We start from the raw sequence: 21035 nt of genomic DNA, 5'->3' as shown, positions 1-21035 counted from the left end.
GGCTGCTGCACCTCAACACTGGAGATGGGCCAGCCTAAGCCTGAACGAGACTATGTTCCAAACCAGCAGAATTTCCTGCCCAAAGGAAACTCCAGTTCCTGCCAGCTCTGTGCCATGCCAGGGCACCCGCTGCACAACAGCGCTCTGACCCAGAGCACTGGCTCCTAGCTGGAGCCTATCCATGGACTGTCAGATCTGCAGGTTAGGTACAATTCTATCCTCTTCAGATTCGGGGCCGTCCACCCTCCCCTGCACTTAGTTTGGTCACAGTCATGCCCTGTCCAGTCAGCATGGTGTCCCTTCCCTGCTCCAGCAGGCTTAGCCATGGGTCACTTGGTGCACAGCAGGAATACAGGGCTCCTCACCCAATCCACTGCCTGGGCAAAATCCAAAGGACGTGAGCACCCAAGACAGTTGCCTGCGGCTAGGAGCTGCCTCTGCCTCTCCCCTGCCCTTAGTGCGACCTCAGACAACATTCATTCTCCCACCCACCCATCAGACTCACCAGGGCAGTGTTCACTAGGCCATCCTCCCCCGTCACCTGCTACAGCCCAGCTCACAGGGCAGGACTGCAACCTGAGCAATGCACATTGGTCCCAGAACCTGGGAGGGTCACATTAATGGGGTTGGTTCACCCCAGACTGAGGTTAGGACCTATGGGAGCTCCCAGCTAGGAGTTAAGGACAATTAACATTAAAAACTAGAAGTCGGATGGATGCAGAGTTAGCCACTTTCTATCAGACGATCAAAGTCACAGTGGAGCCTATGGCATTTGGATCTGAATCTGGAACCAAACTGGAACTTCTCAATTGTTCTGCTTCAGACCAGATTTCTCCAAAGGACGACAGAGCAAAGGGATGTTGTAAACTGGATCCTAGCACAAGCCTTCCTCTATTATTTATGTAGCATTAGCAGCAAGAGGCCTTCGTCGGAGAGGATAGCCTCACTGTGCTATGCATTACAGACACACAAGTGTGCAACATCAAGACTGAATGCCATTCCAGAAGACATGCTTTGGTCCAACATAAGTTATTGGGCTCAATACAGGAGTAACTGGGTGAAATCTATGGCCTGTGTCAGATTAGATGATCTCATGGTCCCCTTCTGGCCTTAGAAAAATAAAACTGGGTAGTCTCTGCCCCACACAGCTTGCAGAACTAAAAACAGAACCAAGCCGAGAGGCCCATTAGGGTGGTGTTTGCAGAACTGGGCCACTGGTGGTTCTGTTTCTAGTTCTGCTTCTCTCTCAGTTCCTTTCCACAAGTTCATCGGTGCATCTCCCTCTCTCCTATTCACCTTCCCTCCATCACTGGAGGGCATCACCTGCACTGCCACCATAGGTGGCCAACCTTCGCTCTTCTTGCCTGACAGATGTCCGACCACTGGGGAAGGGACGGCCGTAATTAAAAGCTTCCAGCCAACAAGGTCAAAGAGAAAAACAGAAAGCTTCCCTTTCCCTGAAACACTCAAGCCTTCTTTGACCCTTCACCTTCTCCAGGGGCAGGCTCTCCAGGACAGAAGAGGCTGCTGACTTCATAAAAGGCTCATTAATACTAGCCCACTCCCACCCCTTCCCCTCCCTATAGGGTTTCAGCTGCCCTAATTAAAATAAAAGCCAGGAGCATGGGGTTCACGGCTGGCTTACGCAGCCCTGGGAGAGCGCTGACAGATGGCGCGCCAGGCCCCCTGGCAGCAAGCAGGCCCCGAGTGGATTATCCTAGGAAGGGCTGCTCCTCCTCTTGCATTTCCTAATATTGCTTTTGTAATCTATCCCAGAACCACAGCTGCATGGAGGGAGTGAAAATTCCCTCTGATCCTGCTGCCAGGACAGTTATTTCAATGGAGATGGGGGCCAGTAATTTGAACAGAACTTGAAAGGAGCTGGGGGAGGGGAGAGAGAAAGAGAGAGAGAGAGAATGTCCGCTCATTAGCCTTTGGTTTTTCTTCCACATCTCCGGGCCATTGGATGTCAAAGACATGCCATCTTGATGAAGGAAAACAGAGATCCCGATAGACCAAGGAGGGCTCTTCCCAGAGCCACCAGCTCTCTCAGAGACAAGAAGGTAATGGCAGGCACAGATTTAACTCAAACTCTACCTAGCCATCACGGGATTGTGGCGATGCAAGGGCCAGCAGTCCAGGTGGCATTTCATGGAAGTTCATACTTGGAGCATCTCCCTCCATGAAGGGAGGTGTTCAGCATTATAGGATCAGGTGACGTCCATAGGCCGTTAAGTCGGGTGATGGCTGGAGGATTGTTGGAACCAGGTGATGTGAGGTGGGAGAGACACGCGAGGCCAGCTGCTGCAGGAGAAGTCAGGAGATGAGCTAGCTAGCATGAGCTGCTGTGGCCACAAGCCTATTTCTAGGTACTAGCTCAAGCAGAGCTTATGTCTTCCCACCCTATGAACTACCCTGAGGGTATGTCTAAACAGCAATGGAACACCCACATCTGGCCTGAACTAGGGTTGCGAAACTGTACAACTGCAGTGCAGCCAACCAAGCACAGGTTGTAGTGCAGGTTCTGGGACCCCATGAGGGAGAATGGTCCCAGATGCCAGACTGAGCCGATGTACACACTGCAGACTGATAGCCCCACAAGCCTGAGTCAGCTGCCTTGGGACAGCCACAAGTGCTTAAATGCAGTGTAGATGTACCATAAGTGCCTTGCTCAGGATCACATGCCATCCATGTCAGAACAGGGGTTTGAATCCAGGTCTCCCACTTGGCCAGCTTTCCTCTCTGCTACGGGGTTACGTGATTGCTGCAGTCCCTGCAGAAAGCCAAGCTGTCTCATTGTTTGCACCTTGTGTTGGGAAGGTCTCCAAGCAGAAGCCTAATGAATAGAGTCCTTCAGGGTGGAGGGGAGCAGCACCACCCAAGGGAAGACCTCCTGAGCAAAACCTCCAGGACTGAGAGGGATGCTGCTGTGGAGCCTGCTCCGACCACGTCTGGAGCACTGCCATTGGAGAGCTGACAACAGTCCAGGGCGGTTTCCTCACTGGATTAAGGCACAAGTCCCTTGCTGGCTCCCGCACTGCCCGAACAGATGCAGAAGCTCTTGGGAAAAAAGGAGCCCACTGCTCCTGCCTTCTCTAGGCCCAGCTGCACAGACATAGGCAGAGATTCTTGCCCTCAACACAACAAACCTCACCGTGGGCCCAGGAGTGCAACAGGGAGGAGGCTGGGGCCTGCTTCTATTTATCACCAATGACGGGGGAGCTGGCTTTCTGGAGAATGTTTCCCCTGTGCCAGCCCAAGGTGGGAGCGATTCGTGGGAGAAGAGCATGGTCATGCAAACCCCTGCCCACTGAATGCAGCCAGGGCCCGTCGGGCACCTCCCAAAGTGCTCAAGAGAAAAGCCAGCCGTGCATTTCCTGACACCGCCAGGATGGATTACTCAGCTGCCTGCCTCAACATCCCCTCCCCTCCCTCCGATACTCACTGGTACCTGCCCCTACCCTCACAGCTGCGGAGCCCAGCATCTGGAGGGGTGTTGTGGGAGCAAATAGTTCAGGGGACTGGGTGTGGGGCTGTGGAGCATTTCCTCTCCAAGTCACTGCTTCAGATCCTGCCCGGATAACTAGTGGCCAACAGGCAGCGAGGGCTGGTCAGGAACATCTGGGGAATGGGTTAACAAACAGCCTGGCTCTTGGTAGGAAGATAGTGGGTAGGTCCACCTTCACCACCTGGACTAGCCTGTCCTTTGGTTGTAGCCTCACCCAAGAAATGGTGGCCTGAATGGGCCACAGAGCGTGAACTAAAGGTGCATCATCCTGGCCATGGCCGGTGTGTCAATGGGGGGAGTGAGGGGGGCAGAGACTGAGCCGATCCTGGCAGAGGACTTCCAGTTCATGGGAAGTCCAATTACCTTTTACCAGCCGTATATTCACTTGAACAAACAGGCAGCCTGCAGTTAGGCAGGTTACGGGTTGCAGAGTCCCAGAGAAGGTCCTGAAGACTCCATTCATAGCAAGACAAAGTCCTGGTGATCTGGGCCCTTTAACCCATTCTCCACTGCAACACCAGCTCTTCTATGAACACTGACACAGCGCACAGGAGCGACGACAAGATCCATCCTCAGTGGGGTTAACACCCTCTGCTTACATCATTCATTATTTGTCACTTGCTGTTAAAGTAAAAAATGGTACAGTGTAAAGTGATCCCAGTGGGATATAATGACAATGCAATTAGGAACCAGCAGGGAAACTGCAACAAGCTTCTATTTTCCCTGATCTCATTTGCACCTATAAATATTGCAAGGTAGCATCCTATGCTAACTTCAATTGTTTCCTCTTCAGTCTTCTACAAAAGTTCAGATATTAAAGAGAGCCAAATGGTAGAAACACTCAAAACAAATCAGAGTTTAAGCAACTAGTAGAAATGAAAGCTCCATCTTTTTAAAGAGGCAGTTTCCAATACACTGCGCTGATCCACGTGCTAACTCCTGAGAGTTTCCTCAGCTTGATGACTGCATAGCCACTAAGAGAGGCATCACTGAAGATGGCAGGGGTGAGGGTGGCACTGCTGCAGTCATTGGGACTGACTCTGCCAGCAACAGACCTATGGTTTATTAAACATTAAGGGACAGATTTGCAAGTGCTCAGAGACCGCAGTTGGGACCAGATTTTCAAGAGTGCCCAACACCCAACAGCACCACCTTGTGAAATTTCTGGCCAGATGAACAGGAGCTCAACATCTACAGCCAATACACTCTCTTGGAAAACTCTGCTCTAGCATGCAGGCTGAGCAAGCAAAGACTAGGGATCTTCCCAGGAGCTGGGGATGGGAATCCTCCCTCTCCAGTTTGTAGGACTCTTCTGCTGCTCCAGCCCGAGGGCTGCGGTTGTCCCTGCAGCTCCTGTGTCCCCACTCTGGCAGGCGAATAAGCACAGTGTCAGCCCAACCAGAACTTCCCCTGTTTCTCTTCCCAAACACCTGCTTCAGACTGGAGCACAAGGATCTCTCATTAACACGCTGGTGCAGCCTGGCAATGTAGAGTGCCGCCTCTCACCTGCCCTTTGCAGTGGACAGGAGCAGCTTGCTGCTCTCTGGGCTGCAAGGCAGAAGTAGGATTTACCCACACAACGATTGGTAAGTCCGTGGTATTGAAGGTATCCCATGTGTATTAGCAATCATCCAGCCGGAATGAAAGGCAAGGCAGCTGACCACCCAGCCCAGCCAGGGGGTAGACACAACCTCACACGCTGCTGGTGCCACACCACACCCATTGCCGCCATTCTGTTAATTCTGCCATTCTCCGTCTCCTGGGAGCAATGGAATGTTAGGCCATCTCTGGACTGTTCAGCAGATGAATATTCCAGGGTTGCCCATGGCAGCCCAATGGGCACGGTCTTCCTAGATGTCCACACAATGTTCATCCACAGTAAAAAGTAGTTCAAAAAGACAAGGAAGAATAGTGCAACTGGAAGGAGAGTTATCTAATTCCCATCTCATTAGAGCCTGACACCACAACACACACTAGAATAGAGAGAAAACATCTCCTAGGAGGTTGCTCCTGTTTCCCCCAATTACCCCCGTTTGTTCCCTTATGATTCCCTATTGAGAGGGTGGGAATGTTCTTTAGAAGACTTATATCCAGTGAGAGCCTCAGAATTGTTAGAAGGCAGGGAGAGGGTTATGGAAGGGACCTCCTTTTAGGAGGAACCAGCAGGAACACAAAGCACCTGGCCAATGCAGGATTATCCATCATACCAGCTGAAGGAGCCAAGGTGACAGATCCCAGATGGGCTCATACAATTCTCTCAGAGGAGATCAACCACTGCTCTCCAGCCAAAAAACCCTTGAGAGCAAGGCAGGAGGCTCTGCATCCTCTAGCATTCCTAATCAAGTGTGTAATACAACACAGCTGTTGCTCAAAGCCAGAAGTACTGATCCAAGGAGAGCCAGTTGTGGAGTGCTGTCAGGATTTTGTACTAAATTATTTGGGTTAAAATGACTGACAGGGATGGATCAGCCAGGCGTTTTAGTTAATTTTTTGTTACTCTGTCTGCAAAATCCACTTAATTCCTTCTCCCCTACAGGGTTTAATTCAAAACAATTTCACACTGCTTTAAACGAACTCTGACAGTTCACCATTCAGCAACAACCCAATATGCCCAGCCCTGCATTCATCATGAGCAACCTCATGATAACCCATCCTCATTGGCATGTCTTCACTGAAGCATTTACCTGGGAAAGCCAAACCTGCTGGTGGCTCTGCAGTGTGGATGCTCCCATGGGGTTAAGATTAGGCTTCTACAGGTTATAAACAATCAAATGTTTATGTAAACAGAATTCCCTATGCAGACAACTTCTCTTTAGGTACTGGGCAAGTCTCTCTCACCCATGCTTTGCCTCTGTCCTTGTCCTGCCCTGTCCCACTCCATCCTTCTCTTGTCCTGGATCAGGAAGTCCTTGTCTGCCAAGGGCATTCACCCAGGCTCTTTAAAACCCGTTCACTTTAGCCAAGAGCTGCAGATTAGACAGCTTCAAAGCTTGGGCTCATAGCATGGCCCGGCTGGTGGATCGCGAGGATACTGGCCGAAGCAGCACTTAGTGTGGAATCCTGCGGAGTGGAAGAAGGCAGAGCCTCTGGATAAAGCCCTCCATAGAAGCCATACACAGATCTGTGCTGTACTGCAGCTGCCATCAGAACTGCTCAGCTATAGCCTGGGTGGAGAGAAATCCATAGGCCGCTGGGGTTAGCCAGCCTCCGTCTACATTCAAACCAAGCTACCTGCAGCATATCGAGCAAGACCCTCATCTCTTCGGCTGGCATGTCCCAGCTTAGCAGGGTGCTCCTTAAATCACTGCACAAGCTAGAGAGGGAGGCAGAATTCCTCAGAGAGGGAAGAGTAGAAAGGGCTGCCTGATCATGGGGTACTCAGGCCCATAAGGGGGCTATGAACTGCCACAAGCAGTGATAAGTGGCCCACACAGGCCTAGTGTACGTGACCCCTCAGACATTAGGGTGGCCCGGGGCAAACAGTTTTAAAGGATTTGTGACACAAGAGTACCAGTGCGGCAGACACACCTTGAAGAACAATCCTGAAGCGCGGTGGCTCATCACAGGCAGGAATCCTGTTGGCTGACTAACAGAGGGGTGTGGGGAGCAGTGCCAGACAGCCCCCTTGCTGCCTTCCACTGGGCCACACGTCGTGCGAGCAATGGAGGGAGGGCTCCAGACAGCCCACTGAGGGCAAAGTCCCTGCAACCGTGCCTATAGAACAATGGAGAGGTGGCACCCGGCATTTAAGGGCTCTGGGATCTTTCCACTGCAACCCAGGCCTATGGGAATTGACCTCCTCTCACCGCCACCGAACCCCAGTTCACCCACCATACCTGCTACCACCTTAGACAGCCCAGCAAGCAGGCATGGTGGATGAACTGGGGTTCGGTGACGATGAAAGGGACCCAGCATCAGCCCTATGTGCCCTTAGCTCAGAAATTCTGCGTTCTCTCCCACCACTGACCAGTGGCTTGAGTCCTGTGGGTTCTTCACTCCCTGGGAAGCAGGAGGGAGCAAGAATTTCACACGTGCCCGAAATTCAGCTCAGAAGTGATGCAGCAGAGGGCTGGGCAGAGGGGAAGCTACACTGGGGGGCAGGGCCATTCCTGCTGGGGCTCCCAGCTGTTACTGGTTTCGAGACTCTACCTCTCAGAGGGAGAATGTCTTCAATGATTAAATGAGAGGGAACCTCCAGCTTCAGGATACTAATATTTGGACAGAGATTAACAGGTCTGGAAGCAATTCCAATCATTGGAGAGCTAAGAGAAAACATGTGTTTGGAGGAAGGAAGAGGTGAACGATACAGATGTGGAGGAAGGTGAGGCTGGGGACTAGAGGAGGACAAGGGGTCCTAAACCGGCTTCCATTGCTATGTGCTTTGAAAGAAAGAGTCCTCTGCTTGGCAATGCACCACCCAAATCCCAGATGCACGCAAATAAAAACACTTGGATTTTGCTCTGATGCTCAGTAGCACCGCAAACAAAGCAAACAAAGCAATGCTCTGTCCAATGAGCAGCCAGTTTTCGTACACGGCACTGCTGCAAGAAGTGCTTTGGGTGGGCAAGAGGGTATACATGATGGCACCAGGGAGGTATACATGATGACACCAGGGGGGTATACATGATGACACCAGGGGGGTATACATGATGCAGAGACCTGAATCACCAGTGAACTTGCCTGTCCAACATGCGTCTCCACTTCACTGTTTCTTATTAGAATGCCACATATGCAGACACCGTCAAAGATCTGCAGGCTGCCTGAACCACAGAGATGCAGCCTCATGTCCTCCTCTTCCTTGCTTGGGCGGCTGCAAGCACAGAGTCCTCCCAACATCAGCACTCACTGGGAATGAGCTTTCTTTTCGCTCCTTGCAAGTAAGGGAGTGTGTGCAGAGCAGTCATATATGTGTCTACACAGGGCCAATGAACCGAAACGGGCCGGATGCTCAGAGGTGCCATAAACCCACAGTTCCCATCAGCATCAGTGAGGATGCCCAACTAAGTCAGGACACTTGGGTTGAGTTGTCTTGCTTTTGATGGCCAAGTTTGAAACATGTGGGCTACGTGTACATTGTAAGTCACGATCCCAGCAGCCACCATGTGTCCTGGAGTCCAAGGCACCAAAGCTCTCCTTCTCCCCCAGATAGCGACCTCTCGTGCAGCTCTCTGAACAGGGAGGGAGTTCTAGCTGGCGGGACATGGCCCTGGTGCCAGGAGGTTCCATACGAGTGACAGGAACAGAGATCGGTGCAAGTAGTTGCTGTTAATCTGCAATAGCTGCCCAAATGGAAGGTATGTGGCCCCAAAGAAGATCAGATCCGAGCTGTGATGCCCCAGCGAGGCCTGTGCTCTGAGATGGCTGCATTCCAGCCCATACCCACTGCAGGAGGAGGAGGAGGAGGAGGATGTAGCAATGCAAATTTCCTCACATTGTGCTGTAAACTCTGCCCAGCCCAGACTTGTCAGGCTCAGGTTGAGTTCAGTGGGGTCAGGGGACAGAAGATGGGTGCGGGGATGCAACAGGAGCAGGCTGGCCCATTCTAAAGACTGCTATCACTATAGGGCTGCCACCATTTTTAGCTGCTCAGCTTTTCTCCCTCAGACATATGTAAAGAGGCAGTGTTGCCTAGTGGGTAAGGCACAGCACTGGATTACATACCCAGCTTTACTTGTGTGACTGTGACAAGTCAGTTAATCTGTGCTTTAGCTTCCCCATCAGTGGGACGGGCTAATTAGCCTGAGGTGATCAGATACCATGAGGATGGGCACGGCCTACAAATCTGAACAGTGGAAAGTGGAAAGTGACTGAGGACGAATTACATTTCACATTCCAGAGAGTGGAATCTCTGTCTGTGGTTTGGTTCGGAGCCTCACCCAATATTTGGGTAGAACCTTGCCTGGCCATGCAGGAGACATGTGGATACAGCAATTTATAACCTCGCTTTTTGGTTTTGATCATCTCTCTGTGAGAGAGGAGAGACCCTCAGAGAGTTCCAAGGGCCCATTGGCTTCCAGTTCTCAGTATAAACCTGAAGCTGGGGGCCAGAGACACAAAAACCTCACAGGAACAGGCCCTCAACCACTTCTGGTCCTGGCCAGGAACTAAAGTGGGCGAAAGAGCGATAAAGAAAAGCTTTATCTGGAGTTTTGGAATGTCCCTAATGGTTTGGTTCCAATTCAGAGCCAAAAGGAAGTCTTTACAGCCAGACTAATTCACTTCTCTCTAACTCTGCACTTCTGGGCTCTGGCCAGGAAACACCAAGGAAACGTATAGCAGGGGAGATGTGTTCCTGTGACATTTCCAATCCCAGCCCAATGCCAGGCACCCAACAAGCCTGACATGCCGCATATAGACCACGCGGCTTTTTGGTGTCTTTGCCAAACCAGAACTCTCCAGCTTTTGACCTTCTCCAGTTGCTGGCCAGTCAGCTGGCCTGACCTTTGGAAACAGAATCGTTCTAAGGGGGAAGTGCACGTCATCTCCTGTGACTGAGAGGCAGGCAACATGGCCTAGTCGTCCAAACACAGGACTGGGAGCCAGGAACTGCAGAGTTCTGCTACAAACTCCTCCTAGAGCCTGGGGCAAGTGACTTCAGCAAGAAGTGCCTCTATCAGCTGTGGATCGTGTCTCATGGACATTATCTCCAAGTCAGCACAAGCAGAGGGGCAGCAGCAGCAGTCAGGGGCTGGCCAGTTAGGATGGGAACACAGATTTCTCACAGGCTCCAGGTTCAGCCCATAACTGCAGCAGGTGATGGAGAGACACAAGCTCTTGGCAGCTCCATTTGCTTGCTCAGGTGCAGAGCACGGACAGATTATCCTGTGTAGGCCAGTAACTCTCTGGCCATGTGGGGTTTAATGGGAAACAGGACTTCATGGGTGTTGGTGGAGGAAGCTCTCTGCCAAATAGGTCATGTCAGCTTGAAATAACTTGAACAATAATGGTGCTGTTTCCCCCAGAGGTTGCCACCCGGCCAGGCAGTGCCCCACCATCACACCATCTGCCTGCTCAGCTGCTGGGGCTGGAGAAAAGGGCTGAGTGGGAAGAATGATTCCCTTACACTTCAGAGGTGGGGAGGCAGTGTGGCCTACGCATTAGGGCCCTGAACTAGGACTCAGAAGACATGGGTCTTAGTCCCAGCACTGCCAGCTGGCCCTGGGCAAATCACGTCCCCTCCCTATGCCTGTTTCACCTCCCACCTTTCATAGATTTAAACAGTAAGTCCTTCAGGGCAGGGACTGTCCCCTGCTGTGCATCTGTACAGCGCCTAGCACAATGGGACCCCAGGCTGCGGGGGAGCTCTGTCACCATCATGTGAACTAACCGGTCAGTTGACAAAGAATTAAGAAGTGGAGATAGTATAGGATGTTCTGCATCACTGCAGACCAGTGCCATGTAGGACATGACCTCCTTCCCCTGCCCACTCTCCTTCAGTAGCCTGGCTCATCTGCCATGTCGGCTCCGGCAGTGGTCGATGACAGGTGTTTCTAAAGGATGGGCACCAACCCAGGCTATTAGCCGAGCAGTGCCACACTCCGGGGGAGGCACTGTGCCAGCTGATGGTCTGTTCCTGCTTGTGCGTTAATGATCAATGCCCCAGGTAGTCTCCATCCTCTAGTGAGGGAGACAGGGACCTACTGTGCTCCTGCTCTTGGCTGGAGCAGCTGGATGACCATTTGGTTTGCACCAGGGGTTGGTCTCCTCTTAGCTCTCCTCTAGGCCTAGCTCCTGCATGTCTGCATTCCATCTGTGCACTGAATAGGTTTGAGTGGGTGACTTGCTGTTCTCTGCCTGGAGGAGATGGATCACCTGACACAGCTTCAGATTACCTTGGCTCCTGCTCCTCCTGACCGTGACTCCTGCTTCTTCACTTTGTCTTCCCCTGCAGGCCTACACTAGGCGGCACTCTGCTCCCAAGTGCTCCAAGCGAGCTCCAATCCCATCTCATGACAGCCACTCCTGCAGAGCCTGTTTGCTGGGTACACTGAACTGGGATGGGGCAGTCATGGCCAGTGGTTGGAGCAGGTGCTGGGAGTCAGGAACCAAAGGCAGAAGTCAAGAGTCAGCAGTTCCGTATAGAAGCAGGCCTGGTCACAGCTGGGGCATAGGCATTGAGCAGCCAGAGATTAGCTGGTGCTCTTGGGTTTAAGAACAGGCTTCCTCGGCCAACCAGGCTGAGTGGTCAACCAGATGGCCCTGCAGTGGCTGAGCTGTATTGGTACACTGCCCGGAGCCTGAGCAAGAGCAGCTCCGAGGCCTTATTCCCCACACTGGGGAGCTGAAGGCACTGCCTCAAAATCACTCCTCTCCAGTGCTCATTCTGGCCTATGCGACAGACTTGGGCTTCACGCTAGAGCTCTTCAGGAATTTGTTCGGACAAAACTGTGTTGGCAAATGTCTATTTGTTGAAACTAGGCAAGGGGCTGTGTTTTGGTTTATTTCCCCTTTTCAAAAAGGAAACAGAACGGCACATGACTGGGTTTTACTATAAATAAACTTACAGTTCCAACACAAAATTGGTTTGACCTCAAAATAGAACTCTTGACCAAAAAAAGTCAAAACATTCCAAAAGGTCAGAATCCAACATTCTGAGGACCTGGCTGAAGTTTTTGGGTTTGTGAAAATCTGAGATTTTCATTTTTTGGTCCCAGTTCAGAGTGGGAACATTTTGGAAACCTTGAAAATTCTCACGGGCCAGGAAATCCATTTCCCACCCAGCTCTTTCTTCAGATCACGCTACTAGCCTGCCAGAGCAGCACCTAGCCTCTCACTGCCCCAGCCGCTCAGCCCAACTCCAAGCAAAACAGGGCAAAGCTCAGGATTCCCAGCTATAAGGAGCCACAACCTTGCAGAATCCGCTGACTGCCCCTTGGATTTTGATTTCCATACACACTTTACAGCAGTTTTTTTAAATGAGAAGTTAGAGCTTTGGACCTGACTGATGGGCTCTACAGAGGAGACTAGCATGGAAAGAGCAGTGCCGGCTTGCCGTACGCTGTCACATGGCCAAGCTCCATCCTGGGTGTTCCCTGTGCCATTCAACCCCTGGGCACCTCTATCTATACAGGTGCCAATGCCTCCCACCAGTGATGGTGGGGTTTGCTATGAGGACTCCTGCTCGTTAGATTCGGCTGAGATGGCCAAGTGGTCTCTTCTGGGAGCGGCTAGTCTCTGGAGCTCAAGACTGGGACCTGTGAGTCCTAGTCTCAGCTTTGTGACTGATTTGCAGTGAAAATTTTGGCAAGTCGTGCCTGCCTCAGTTTTCTCATCTGTCAGCTAGAACTCACATGGGACTCAAGAGGCTCAGATTAAGGTTCCTAAGGTACTTACTTGTCTCTTCTATAGCCTAATCAGCTGACCTCAAAGTACATTACTTCATGCAGGCCAAATAGCCATTGTAGCAGTGAATGTTGGTCACTCCTGACTAGGGTGACCAGACAGCAAATGTGAATAATCGGGAGGGGGGTAGGGTAATAGGAGCCTATATAAGAAGAAGACTCAAAAATTGGGACAGTCCCTATAAAATCAGGACATCTGGTCACCCTACTCCTGACCCACCCTAGCTTAAGAAACTCACCATTGTTACCAGTCCCCTGAGCTACCCAAAATTAATTTCAGCACATGGCTCTCTCTTCTTCTATCTGCTCTACCTCTGGCAGCAGTAAGCAAAGCAAACTGGGCCCCAGAACATGTTAACAGAGACCAGGACAGGATCGTCTGTGCTGCACAATGACTGGTGAGACATCCCAGCTGGAGGTCTGGGCAGAGATTTTGATATACTGTGTTGCAGGAAGGAGATCAAAGAACTGATGGCACAGGTGGACAGGAGGACAGCTAGGAAGTTGAGGGCATGGGGTTACTGCTGGGTGCAGAGGGAAGGCTGTTTAAGAGAGCAATCAGAGGCATAAAGGGAAGCTATGGCAGAAGGCCCCTGGCTTTGGAGGACATGCCTTTTCCGAAAGGGTGAAGTTGGGAAAAGACTAAGAGAAAGTGGGAAAGAGGCAACTCAGTAATGTTCAGGAGAGAGTTAGACACTTGTGGTCCTACTGTCAAATAACCCAGGTCACAACTGTGCCTCTGATTTATGTGCAGTTATATACGGGAGTGCTCTGATAGCACATGGAGGCTCCACTGTGCTAGGTGCTGTACAAACCCATAGTAAGAGTTCCTGCCCCAGAGATCTAACAGTCTAAAGTGTCAGGATAGAGGACGTGGGGGAGCTGATTGGGAAGAGAGGTTCCCCCCCAGGGAAAGTTTTGAAACAGTTTCAACTGAGACCATTTTCCAACCAAACAATCCAAAGGTTTTGAAGAAAACGAGTCTCCTAGAAAATGTTCATTTTGTCAAAAAGCTATTGGGGTAGGGACGGGGGGAGAGAGGAGAGATTGATGGGAAGGTTTGATCAGCCCCAGTTATTATCCCCTTTCTAGAGGCTGGGAACTGAGGCCCAGAGAGATGAAGCCAGTTGGCCAGGTCACCCCACAAGTTTCCCCTAGAGCCCTGACCCAACCTCTCTATAGTCCTTAGTGACACACTTCCTCCCCATTGTACATAGACGCCAGATTTGTGTCCTGCACAAACATTGCAACAGTTAGACCTGCTATTGCACGTGCGGCTGAAAAGCACACAGCCTTCACACGGAAATGTCAGCATTAGCATGGACGCTAATGCTTGGTGCCAGGACACCAGAGATGGGGGCATGAGAGAGGGGCTAGGCGGAAGGGTAGGTAAGCCTCAATGGGCTGCATGGCACTAGGTCCTATTGCTAGATTTCCTACGGCCAATCTCCATGCAGAATTTCCCTCTGTCCATGGAAGAGAGGAAGTGAGGGAAGAGATCAGGGGAGAACAAGGCCCACAAGGCATGACCGAGGACAGAGTGGAGAAGCCAGCACAACTGAGACTGACACGGCTGGGGACAGCATGACTGTGTGCATGCTGAGTGGGAGATAGGGACTAAGCCAAGGATGCAGTGGCAGGTCGTGTGAACGTGTCTTACCAGATTTCACACGTCGGCACAATGCCGCTGCAGCACCAATTTTCCATTCAGAAATCCTGGGCCTGATAAGACAGGAAAGGGAGCGCTGGCAGTGTTGCTGACCCAACATGCAAGCCCGCTGTGACTCCCACATTCCCACGCTCCCAATCAGAAGGAGCAACATGTGCTTGTTGGTGGCTCAGGGCTGCTGCTTCCTGCCCCAGACTCACAAGGGTCTGAGTGAGAACACGTGCCTGGAAGAGGGGTAATACATGCAGGAGTCCCAGCCCTAGCTCACGAGCAATGAAGATGCATTGGGAAAGGGAGCATGCCCAGGTGTGAGGGACAGCACTCCTTGAGGCCACTCAGGGCATGTAGAGAGATGGAACATGCACAGTTCAGAGACAGCACTTCTAGCAGCACAATACTGCTAGCATCGTCCTGGGGCATGGGTAGATGGAGCGTTGGGAGGCAAGGCCACTCGGGGTCGGGGGGGGCCCCAAGAGGCGCAATTTGCCCGAGGCCCTGGCCCCATGAGAGTTTTTCAGGGGCCCTGGAGCAGGGTCCTTCACTTGCTCTAGGGGTTCTGGAAAATTTTCACGGGGCCCAGGCCCCCAGAGCTTCTTCCGCTCTGGGTTGTCGTCAGCAATTTGGCGGCAGGGGATCCTTCCTCTCCGGGACCCGCTGCCAAAGTGCCCCGAAGACCCGCAGCAGGGGCTCCTTCTGCACCGGGACCCACCGCTGAAGTTCCGGGTCTTTGGCAGCAATTCAGCAGCAGGGGCCTCCCGCCGAAGATCCCAGGCCCCCTGAATCCTCTGGGCGGTCCTGCTGGGAGGTGGTAGACCTGCGTTCTATTCCCTGCTCTCTCTCGGCCCATTGTGTGACCTCAGACACACTTTCCTTCCCATCCTTTGCCATCTCATCTATTTCAATGCTAAACTCCCCAGGGCAGGACTGGGTGTTCCATGGTTCTGCAGAGCCACTCGATCACTGCTCCCCTAGACCCATCCCACAGAGACTGGTCAGTATTTTGTCCCAATTGCAATATACGGAAACCATTAGTTTGGTGCATCATTTGCACACTAAGAAACCTGGAGAAGTAGGAGCTGGAAGCAGAGATGGTGCAAAGCCTCCCCAGAGAACTTGGTGGGGTTGGGATACAGGCATTCGTTACTCTAGGCAACTACTGCTCAGCTACAAAACTTCTCTCTTCATGCAAGAGTTTGGATCATGAACAGAGCACAAGTGATGGATGACGGTCACGTGGTCGGACGGTACCGATGACTGATGATTATTACTGCCGAAAGTTCAGAGGGGGCTTTTATTCCTTCCACTGAAGGCAGCTAGAGGCTGTGGAAGGGGATGGACATCCCTGCGCAAAATAAACGGGTATCCACATATCAGCCAGTGTTACCTGGTGGCGTCTCAGAGAACACATAAGGGGACCTAGAGACAGCTGCCCTCTCACACCTGGGCAGAGGAGGGATGGGGCATACTGGCTGGGAAGCGAGGGATGCAGTGCGGTGACAGATATGCTGCTGCTCTCCGTGCAGTGCCTGTCCAGCAGAGATCCAACTCCAGTTAAAGGCAGAGGATAAGAGGAGAGGCTCCGAGGAGACAGGAACACACAAGGAACCTTTGAGTCATCCCTCCACTGAGGGAGTCCTGGCTGCTGATCTCTCCCCCATAGACCTGGGCTCCTTCCAGCCGGATCACAGGAGCAGCTGGCAGATAAGGCCAAAGAGGGAAGCCAGCAGGAGCACCAGATGCTGCATGCACAGATACAGTTCCCCTTGAAGTTTTGATAAGACTTTGAGAGAGTAGGGAGAATGGGGAGAGATCCAAGAAGAGAGCGAAGGTGTCTGGACAGGACCTGGGGCCCGGCCCTCTGGCTGCTCTAGTAAATAAGCAAGGTCTGGCTGTCTGACCCTAGGCGATGGGGCCGACCATTCTTTATTGCTCAGATAATAGCACACCTATTCCAGCAGCATCCGATAGGAAGGACATGAGGGCGTTAGCCCCAATGCTCAGAGCAACTGCTGGGTCTCTCCCATCACACCCTCCAAGCAAATGTGGCTCAGAGAGCCACCCCTACATGCCAGCCTGTACCCCAGGTTAGTCAGGAGCATAATTACCCCATGGAGTAATGCTTCTCAGGCACATTCCACCAGCTCCATGACAACACCCCCAGAGCCTGTCCTTTCCTCCATCTGTTTCCTCACATTGGCCATCTCACAGCATGAGGCCGCACCTCCTCGGAGCTGCTTCTCCCCCAGCCAGCTGAGTAAAGAGGATCTCTTTCAAACAGCAGGAGCCCAGAGCAGTTACTGAACAGTTCACCTGCTGAAGAGGATTGTAGGCCTGTAGTGTGGCTAGCTGAGTCGGCTAGTTCTTAGGGGAAGGGGCTGTGCTTCTCTCAGAGCTGCGTACAGCTCCATGCACATGCTATCAGTGCTCAGTAAATACAATATCTACTGAGCCATTAAGTACAGTTCACTTTCTCCTCTCCGAGTGCTGGTGCCCCACATGCTTCCCAGTGAATAGTTAGGCTCAAAGTCAGAGCCCCCATTCTTCCTGTTGCTCGTCCTACCCATCCTTCCCTCTCCCAGTTCCCCTTTCCATATGCTCCCATCACTTCTTCTCCTTCCCTGGCCTTTTTCACTCCAGAGGCAGGAGAAGCAGCTGCCAAGCAATATCACTTGACGCACAAAGGCTGCAGCGAGAAACTGATGAGAATCCTAGTCAGTGTCACACCACCCTGCCTTAAGTAAAGGCCCTTCTGAGATTAATGCAAAGGCAAACAGCTTTCCCTGTCCCCTCAGATGCCGCTTTCTTTACCGTTGAGGGGTTTCCAAGTGGAGCTGGCTCCAGAGACATTGTGCATTTCTGACTCATTTCCTCTTGGTTAAAGGCAGGGCTGTTTTAGCTACTGCCTGACACCTGAGGGCAGCTGCATGGGCACCAAGCAGCCACAGAGTGGGGCCAAGGTGCCCACAATCTCCCAGTCACTGCAGACAATGCGGTTGTAGGTTTTCCCTCAAGGCAGTTGGCAGCCCAGCCAGCCCTTGACCGCTTAACAAAACATTAGAAATCAACACTGTCCATTTGTCCCAGAGCCGGCCGTTCCCTCCCCGTATACCCAGCTCCTACTAGTCACGTTGGAGGCAAGGCACCCGTCTTTACACATAGTGTTCGAGTCTTCACTACTTTGCACCCCGTGCAGCCATTCGCACTTATGTAAAGCGAGTGTGGAGTTGCACCAGATCCAGTTCATCTGACGTTCACTTTGCACGGTTCCAGGAGATTACGCAAGATACAAGAGACGAGGGGCCGTGGGCCTGATTCGCCACAGCTTCTCCCCCTCCAGCAGAACCTGAGCTGCAGCCCAGCAGCCTCTCATGCTCCAGCCTCCCCAACCCTTAAGGCCCAGTATTAGCAGTGAGTGGAAAGGACCTCTGCTGTGGGGCCCTCCCACCTGCAGTGAGTTGCTGCTGTCCACGTCCACATGGCTTATGCCCCAAGACAGAGGAGTTGAAGTGGGAGGGCGGCAGAAAGAAGGAGGGAGAAGGTGATGGCTTCATTGAGCCCCCCCCCAGGAGCCTGGGCAGCCAAGCAATTACAGGCTAACTAAACCCACATTAGCAGATGAAAGGCTTCCTCTCACTTCCTCAATTAAGCAGAAATGCAAATCCAAGCAAGCGGTAATTGGAGTCAGATGCTGTCATTAGGCAGCACACATTGCTGCTATTGTCTGAGCGCAGGGCACTGTGGGGGGCGCTGCCTGGGCCCTACTGTTTGGGAAATGGGGTAGGCAGCCCAGACTGTGTGAATGGGACAAGGAGCCTCCAGAAGGGAAGGTTACAGCATAGACATAGAATATTAGGGTTGGAAGGGACCTTGGTAGGTCATCTAGTCCAACTCCCTGCTCAAAGCAGGGCTAATCCCCAGACAGATTTTTTGCCCCAGTTCCCCAAATGGCCCCCTCAAGGACTGAACTCACAACCCTGGGTTTAGCAGGCCAATGCTCAAACCACTGAGCTATCCCTCCCCCTGGTCAGCCCAGAGCAGGGTTGCGGCAGGCCCACAAAGCAGTCACACATACGGGCGTGAGCCTGACATGCTTCCAGTCCCTTCATACAGCCCAAGGCCTGGGCACGGCAGGCCTACCAGATCCATGGTGGGCCGGGCACGTCAGGGTTTGTTCTGGGACCCAGGTTGGTTCTTCTGGACTGCAGAGCTCCTTCCAGCTTGCATCGTGAGGTCAGTCTTCAGCCATGGTCCACACATAAGCAATGTTCAAGGCCGCTGACTTCCCCATGTGTTTAGCGCTCTGCGTGCTCAGGGCTCAGGCACAGCCTCCCTTGCGATGCAGACAGAGCTGTCCCTTGGGTAGGGCAAATTGGGGCAACTGCTCCAGGCCCCGTGCTTTGGGGGGCCCCCCGGGCCGGTGTGATTGGCCAGTGCGGTCAGTCCCAGAAGCCAGAGGCGCACAGTGTTGGTTTTACCATGAGGCGAACTGAGGCGGCTGCCTCAGGTGCCAGACTGTGCGGGGACACCACTAGGATCCAGAGTGTAGAAAATTGTGTCTGCTGCTGGTGCATGTATTCTCTCTGCTCTAGATGTACAGAGATAGTGGAGTGCTGTGCTGGAGGAAGGAGGGCACAAGAGACATAACAGGCAGGCAGGAGAAAAGGTGAGAGGGAATAACAGAAAGCAGCAGGGAGAGAGAGGAGGAGGAGCCTCTTATGTACCTCTCTGGCACCCCCAGGAGCCTGGCCTGATTAACACCAGCTTCTCAGGGAGCTTCCTGTTTCCTGCTGCTTCCCTGAACCCACTGGAGGAGAACAGGCAGTCAACTGAAGTAGTAGGAGCCGATTAGGCCCTTAAGACGCTGATATCTTCTCTCACTCAGGCCCTGCTACCAGCCAGCTTATTTGTCCCCTTCTATTGAGTGTTGAGAGCCACTATAGCTGGCACAGTACAGCAGTCATGAGTGAAAGAAGAAAAACTCCCCTCCGGGGCAGCATTCAGAAAAAGAAGCAAAGGAAGTTTTTCTATCTAAGCAGGATGGAGCTCTCCTGAGATACAGAGACACAAATGTTCACGGTGAGCCTTGCGGCCCCAGTGAGGATGTGAGTGATGAGGAGATGCCTGATCTTCCAGTTAGTCAGAGTGCAGGTGACCTGGCAGCTACTGCAGCATCCATATCTCCATCTCAAATGGATGTAACCATGCACATTCCTGAAGAAAAGTGTAGATCAGAGAAGAGTGTGGTGGAGGCGCAAGAAACAGCTGTTGCTGAGTTTAGTTCCTTAAGTCTAGATGATCCAGGACTGTGGACCCACTTGAGCAGTAGCCTAGGGATTTCCTTGTACTGCATGGGCCACAGCAAGTGAAAAACTTCATGTTCCCCAAAGACAATGAAAATAGAAGTTTCCATCCAACACATTACTGGAGAGAAATCGCCAGTGGTGACAAAGTGGAGAGGCCATGGCTTATGTACTAAAAACCCCAGAATGCTGCATACTGTTTTTGTTGCAAACTCTTCCAGTCTAATGTTCCATCCACATTGGGTTCTACAGGAAAAATCTGGCTATAAATCTGGCTCGAAATCAGGCATGCCATGAGAAGGCACCAAATCACCAGAGAACATTCCATAGGTGGAAAGAGCTTGAGATGAGACTAAGATTAAAGGCCACCATAGATGATTAGCATCAAGAGAAGATTGCATCAGAGTCTTTACTGGCAAAATGTTCTGAAAAGGCTCATTGCCATTGTGAGAATGCTTGCTACCCAAAACCTAGCACTGTGTGGCACTTCAGATCAGCTGTATGTGCCAAACAATGGAAACTTCCTTAAAATTGTGGAGCTGATGGCGGAGTTTGATGCTGTACTCCAGGAGCATTTAAGAGTCACCACCCAAGAAACAGACACACATCACTACCTTGGAAAAACAATTCAAAATGAGATCATACAGTTACTGGTAACAAAAGCCAAACAGAAGATTGTGGCATATCTGAAGTCAGCAAGATATCACTCCATTATTCTGGACTGCACACCTGACATCAGCCATATGGAACAAATGACTTTAATGGTGCGTTTTGGAACAACAACAGAACCTAGTGAAAATGTCCCTCCAATGGAGACTGTCAGAGAGCATTTTCTAGAATTTAATGACACTGATGATACTACAGGAGCTGGTATGACAAATGTGCTTCTTAAAAAGCTGGAAGATACAGAAATTGCGATAGCTGACATGAGAGGTCAGTGCTACGATAATGTTGCCAACATGAGAGGAAAGAACAGAGGAGTGCAGACATGGATCCGAGATTAAACCCTTGAGGTTTTTTTGTCCCAGGCAGTTCTCATTCATTGAACTTGGTGGTCAGTGATACAGCATCAGCCTCTAAGGAGGCTGCTGAATTTTATAATGTAATTCAAAGCATCTATGTATTTTTCTCTGCATTGACTCATCAACGGCAAATTTTGAAGCAACATCTGGGAACAGCCTCTCTGACACTGAAACCACTGAGTGTCACATGATGGG

At 51.7% G+C, this 21035-nt stretch overlaps 1 protein-coding gene across 1 annotated transcript in view; it reads right to left on the bottom strand.

The window, feature by feature from the left end:
- Nucleotides 1-19074, bottom strand: part of SEMA3G (semaphorin 3G) — a 121329-nt gene extending 102255 nt beyond the window's left edge. The window contains exon 1 of the mRNA XM_050958651.1: nucleotides 18994-19074. The gene's annotated coding sequence lies outside the window, so the exon portion shown is untranslated. The remainder of the gene's footprint in view (nucleotides 1-18993) is intronic.
- Between the last annotated feature and the right edge of the window lie 1961 nt (nucleotides 19075-21035).

The sequence above is a fragment of the Gopherus flavomarginatus genome, chromosome 6 (assembly GCF_025201925.1).
Source record: "Gopherus flavomarginatus isolate rGopFla2 chromosome 6, rGopFla2.mat.asm, whole genome shotgun sequence".
In the NCBI taxonomy this organism is placed as follows: domain Eukaryota; kingdom Metazoa; phylum Chordata; order Testudines; family Testudinidae; genus Gopherus; species Gopherus flavomarginatus.
This window is presented reverse-complemented; position numbering and strand designations above follow the sequence as displayed.